At 27.9% G+C, this 5,758-nt stretch overlaps 1 long non-coding RNA gene across 1 annotated transcript in view; it reads left to right on the forward strand.

Moving 5' to 3' along the window:
- The first annotated feature begins 2,675 nt into the window (after positions 1-2,675).
- The window catches only part of LOC115034691, a 6,130-nt gene continuing 3,047 nt past the window's right edge, over positions 2,676-5,758 (forward strand). The window contains exons 1-4 of the long non-coding RNA XR_003840012.1: positions 2,676-3,121; positions 3,721-3,804; positions 3,883-4,023; positions 4,096-4,201. This is a non-coding gene — a long non-coding RNA (uncharacterized LOC115034691). The remainder of the gene's footprint in view (positions 3,122-3,720; positions 3,805-3,882; positions 4,024-4,095; positions 4,202-5,758) is intronic.

The raw sequence follows: 5,758 nt of genomic DNA on the forward strand, positions 1-5,758 counted from the left end.
AGTCAGTCCAACTTTTTTATGTACCTATCTCTAGAAATAGAGGGCCATATGCATTTGTTTGCACCTGGGTTTTTAACTCTCTAGTTACGGCACTGATTCTACATTCTACCCACTACCATTGATCACAAATAAGATTATTTATAATTATAAATTAATATATGATATAATTCATGATTGTATGAAAATAAAAACAATAATTTTGTAAGTATAATAACAATATTTTTATTACTTAATCAGCAGCGTAAATCATGATTTATTGGAAACCATTTTCGCGATAAATTCGCAACGTAGGTACCTACTTATAAATATTGAAAAATTTGGTAAATAGGGCTATGAATTAAATGCGTTCACACTATGTTTTCCATATTATTATGTTTATACATTTAACGGGTTAGGGCATTGTTTCTTACAACTGTCATACAATTTCTATACAATTGCTATAATCAGTGTTCGGATTAGATAAGTATTTTTTTTATCTAGATAAAGATAAAGATAATGCAACTCAAACGTATCTAGATAGATATAAAAGATAACTTAACTATATTTATCTACATAAAAAAAAAAGATACAATTTTTTTTTTAATGGGTTTTAAATTTAGGTATATTTTAGTTGGGCACTAGGAACATAATAATAATAATGATATAAATAAAAATAATTACATTATTTATAAACAATAAACTTGGTTTGAGATTCTGTATAAATATTTAAAATGCATTCATACAATTTCGCGATTTTTATCAATAAAAAATGTATCTAAATGAATTTATTTAGATTAATAAAAAAATTATCTAAGATGAACGTTTAGATACCTTGTAACTATTTATTATCTAGATAAGTCCGAACACTGGCTATAACTATAAAGTATTGATTGAAATTTAAAATAAGTATTATTATTATTAAACTAAGTATAAAATTATAAATAGAAGCAACGAGTGATTGCCTCCACACCACCAATTCACTCGCCAACCTAGCCGATAGGTCCGTCACCCACGGAAACATACCTACACACACTTAATTATTGTTTTTGTGAATTATAATATAAAATGGTAATTTATCATCGACTTTTGTGTACATGGCAGCTCCTAAAATTGTGTGTAGTACGAAATTTAAAAGTGTGTAACAGTGTAACTCAAATTAAACCTTCATAATTTTATGTATAATTGTATGGCTTCAATTTTTTTTATATTTGCATGGTTTTTTGTCAAGCGACATTTTAATTATAATATACATTCTGCGAAATGGGGGTAAGTATTTTACTGATCCATTTTGTAGGAGGCCCCTCTTATTGATTTGCCGACTTTCTTTAAACCCTTAAATCCGCAACTGCTTCTGGCCCATTTAAACTTTAAACAAAGCTGTTTTTTATTTTACCTTACAATATTATATTTATATTGTTTTTTTTATATATAATAAAATATGTTCATTGAATTGTTTATTTGAATTGGTATTACAACATAATATATTGTTTATTGTCAGTTTAAAATATTTGTAGTTATGTTATTATAGTTATAGGAACTCAATTGTACTACAATTGATACCCGAGGTGTAATTGGTATTGAGTGTAATTATGGGTTAGGGAGTATAAAAATTAAAAAGTGTTTACATGAATATATATTTTGTTAGGAAATAAATACTATTAATACAATACACGTTTACAAATCATTGTTTTAGTAAGTTTACACGATGAAGTGTAAAAAAAAATTGGAAGTTGACCCTCCCCCATCTGCGCAATTGCCTGTCATCACTATTGTTTATATATATATATATATATATCAAGTTAAAAATTTGGCCCTACCTAAAAAATTTGGGCCCCAGCCTGGCCCACCTGGTATTAAAGTTCTGGCGCCGCCACTGCAAATCTGATATAAATTTAATACATTATAAGATTTACACGTTTCTCAGTGTTTTGTTGACATTTTTAAATTTTTTCACACACCCAATAAAACATTTTGACTTTTTATAAATACTAACCGTTTGATGAAATTCCCAAATCTACAATGCGTGTATACATCTAGAATAACACCACAGTCAAAGTATGACTAACGACATCCATCAATCGTAAAAAGCACAGCCTTATTTTCTACGTAACTCCTAAATAAATCACGTATCCATAATTTATACTCAGAATCGCAGGCATAATAACTTCCATACTCATTTTCTACCTAATGAAATGTGTTATAAGTTAAATTGGAAACAAACATCTCAAAATTGAACATAGCATACCTACAAGAAGCACTTTTTCTCACCTGGACCAAAATTATATTTCCTCCATTTCCATATAAATGAGGTTGAATTATTGGCATAAGCACACTAAACCATTTCGAAACATATTTTTTATAACCTGAAAATAAGCTACTCTTTTGTTAGAGGTAAGACAAAATGTAATAAAAAATTTGATTTGATGTTGGTAAATGGGAATAAATCAATATTTTTAACAAAATATAAATGATCTTTGTATTATTTCTGATCATATATTAACTGCAAAGAATGAAAAATTCATTACAGTTGAAGAGACCAGTGTTTTGTTTCCTAAAAATTCAAAATTTAATGTACTTATGTACCTCCACGGAGTAGTCCGTGTGTACCGCCTTATCGCCTTATGTTATCAATCATATCAGTTATCACTTATCAATATTATCATTTGAAAAACAAAATCCATTCCGACGCGGAACCGTATTACGAAAACTTTAATGCACGATAAAACCTTAGACCTACGTCGTGCTTTAATGATAGACAAAGAACATTTTATAAAAGATAAAACACGTACTTGGCAACAATCTTTGTGTTAAAGCAAACGTAAACATTCATAACGTTAGTACTTAGTCGTCCAACGAGGATTTCAAGTTAATCAGCTCATTTCTGCGTGCACGGACGTGTCGTTAAACACAATACACATATTTTAGTTTTTGTGCTAATACTTACGACGTATATTTAAATTGACTTTTGAAATAATAATTATTCCATTCTTACCAGTGAGAGTCGATCATTATGAATTAATTGTAAAAGTGCGTTTTCCCCGGAGCATCAGGACATGGCGTGTAGCGCTCACTACTGTTCCGGACATGGATCGGTGTCTAGACGAGGCGTCACGACGCTGCAAGGGAAACGGCGGTGTCGTAGGTATACTAAATATTGAACCTCTGATGGAATTTTTTTAACTTGCTGGTGAGTTGTATGGCCCAAAAGCCCTACAAGAAAACAATTTATTGTTAAGCGATAGTGAAGACTCTTTCGAATATACGGACGAAGATTTATAAAATAAAATAAAAATTTTAATAAATACCTATACAAATACCTAATAATTTTGGTTTTGATTTTTCAAGTTTTTAAACACCGAGTACGATAATTAAAATATATTTCCATATTTCCATTCATCATAAAAAAAACTTTAGACATAGAAGTGGCACACAGAGGCGATAATCCAATACGAAAACGTATACAGCATTTGGCATATGCAAGCGTAAATATAGGGGTAAATATGTTAAATCGTAAACTTTGGAAAGATATAACTTCCAAAAATATGATTTACGAGAATTTTCGAATTAGATATTTGTATTCACTGCTATAAAACACATACCTATTTTAGGGAAAAAAAAATCAAAAAAATCGCTTGGGAACTAAACTGCATTTATACACCGTCCCTTTATCGATTAAATATCCACGTTATAAAATCTATTATTTCACTGTGAATTTCTAAATGTACCTATTGTTGTTTTCAGTTTAATGCTTACAATATTGTTGGCTATAGCCTATACCTCCTAATATAACGTGTTATTTGTTATAGTTTCGCTTCAAGTACTTAAGTGAGTTATTAATTTTAATCAAAACTGTACATTTTTTTACATTTATCAGAATGTTATACAAATTAATTTCAAAAATAGTTTTTTTTTAGAATGTCAAAAATCAATGCAACATCCACAACAAAGTTAAGAGGTAACAGGACATTGAAAAATTGTTTCTTCCAAATTCGGCCAAATTATGATTTTGGCTTGCAGGCATCTGGCTCTTCTCAAAATGCAGTTGTACGTATCATTTAATTTAATATCTTATTGATTTTAAAATAATTATCTTTTCTTTCATTATTGATTGAGCAGCCGTAAATAAACTCTCAACCAAAACGTCAAAAATATGGTGGTAGAGCAATGGCCATTCAAGAGCTAGCTGAGTCTGTCTGCAAATGCCATGAACAAAATAAATTTGGTTTGTTTGATGATTTTAACTTATAATACTTGTAATTTATACTGAGTACCTTATGTATTATTAAATAATACTGGTTAATTAATTAAAACAATACAATTTTAATTGTTTTATAACTTTTGGACCAGACCATAGGCGGATTAGGATTTTTATTTTATTTTTTTTTGGGGTTGGGGGGGGGTTATTAGTCTCAAACAGTCTCTTTAATTTTTATTTAATACTGCAAAGGTTTTTATTTGTAAAATTATAAAAGTGCACAGAATAATCAGTAAAACTACTAGTTAACATAAAAAATGTAATTTATTAAGGAGGTACAACAATAAATTTAATTTTGTGTCATTATTTTTTGCAAAAACATCTACTTTTTTAATTTCAATATTTGGTAGTTCACTTTCAATATTTAAAATAGATAAATAGATAGTGAAGTTTTCTTAGGTCGTTGAAGAATGTAGCCATTTTTAATTTTTCTCATTACTGATAATGATATCTCGCATTACTAACGCGTAGTATTATTGCAACCTTCATCATTTTATACAGATTTTTAAAATTTCAATATTTCAATAATTTATATATTTAATATATTTCTAGCATCCAGTAAAACTGACAAAAGATCTTAAAAATTGCCAATTACATATCTTTTTTTATAAAATTTTTTAGCAACTATTATCTTCTCAACATTCTATTCATAGAAATTTTAAATAATGATTTATAAGCATAGAAGATATGTATCAAAATAAAAAAACTGTCAAGTGAATAAGTTAATGATAACACTTCAGGTGTAAATCGAGATTTTAGAGTCTATAACTTGGTTGTACAAATTAATTTCCTAAAATTCTTGTTATTCTGAATTTTTGTAAATTATTTGAGTAATTGGTTTTTTATTTTCATCATTTTATTAATCATTTCTTCAATTACCTATATTCCATACTTGTTCAGTACTGTTAATATCACTGAATCTATTTCTATAGTACTCATTTTTTGAATATCTTATTAAGTAACATGGTTTATTTTTATATTTTTTATAATAATTTAAAAAATGCATATCATTAGATAATTTTACCTAGCTTATCCCTTTTTCTAATTGAGGTTATTAATCCGGCTGACAATCAGAGTTCAATTTTTCTTTAGCTTGATGCTATATTGTTGCTTTTTATTACCATTGAGTTAGTTATATATTAAGACTGGATTTTTGTGCAGCTAACACCAAAAAACATGCAATTAAAATGTGCAAAATCGTGCAAAAACAAATTTTTATTAAGAATTATTCTTCAAATTAATTAACTTCAAATTTTATTTTTATTCCTATTTGTTTTTATAATATCATTATTTATTACTTGGCATTAACTTAATATTAACAATTTAAAAAAAGGTGGGTAAGTGGATGTCGCTCTGCTGTACAGTAGGTTACAAGTGGGTCACTGTATAATGGATAGTATTAAATTTGAATTCAATGATATAATATCATTGTATAAGAAAAACGATTCTGAGCGCAGACGTGATGTCAGTCTATGTATAAGACATAATATTATATATATGGTATTAAAAATAGAATTGACCTAT

Source organism: Acyrthosiphon pisum, chromosome X, assembly GCF_005508785.2.
Source record: "Acyrthosiphon pisum isolate AL4f chromosome X, pea_aphid_22Mar2018_4r6ur, whole genome shotgun sequence".
Taxonomy (NCBI): Eukaryota; Metazoa; Arthropoda; class Insecta; order Hemiptera; family Aphididae; genus Acyrthosiphon; species Acyrthosiphon pisum.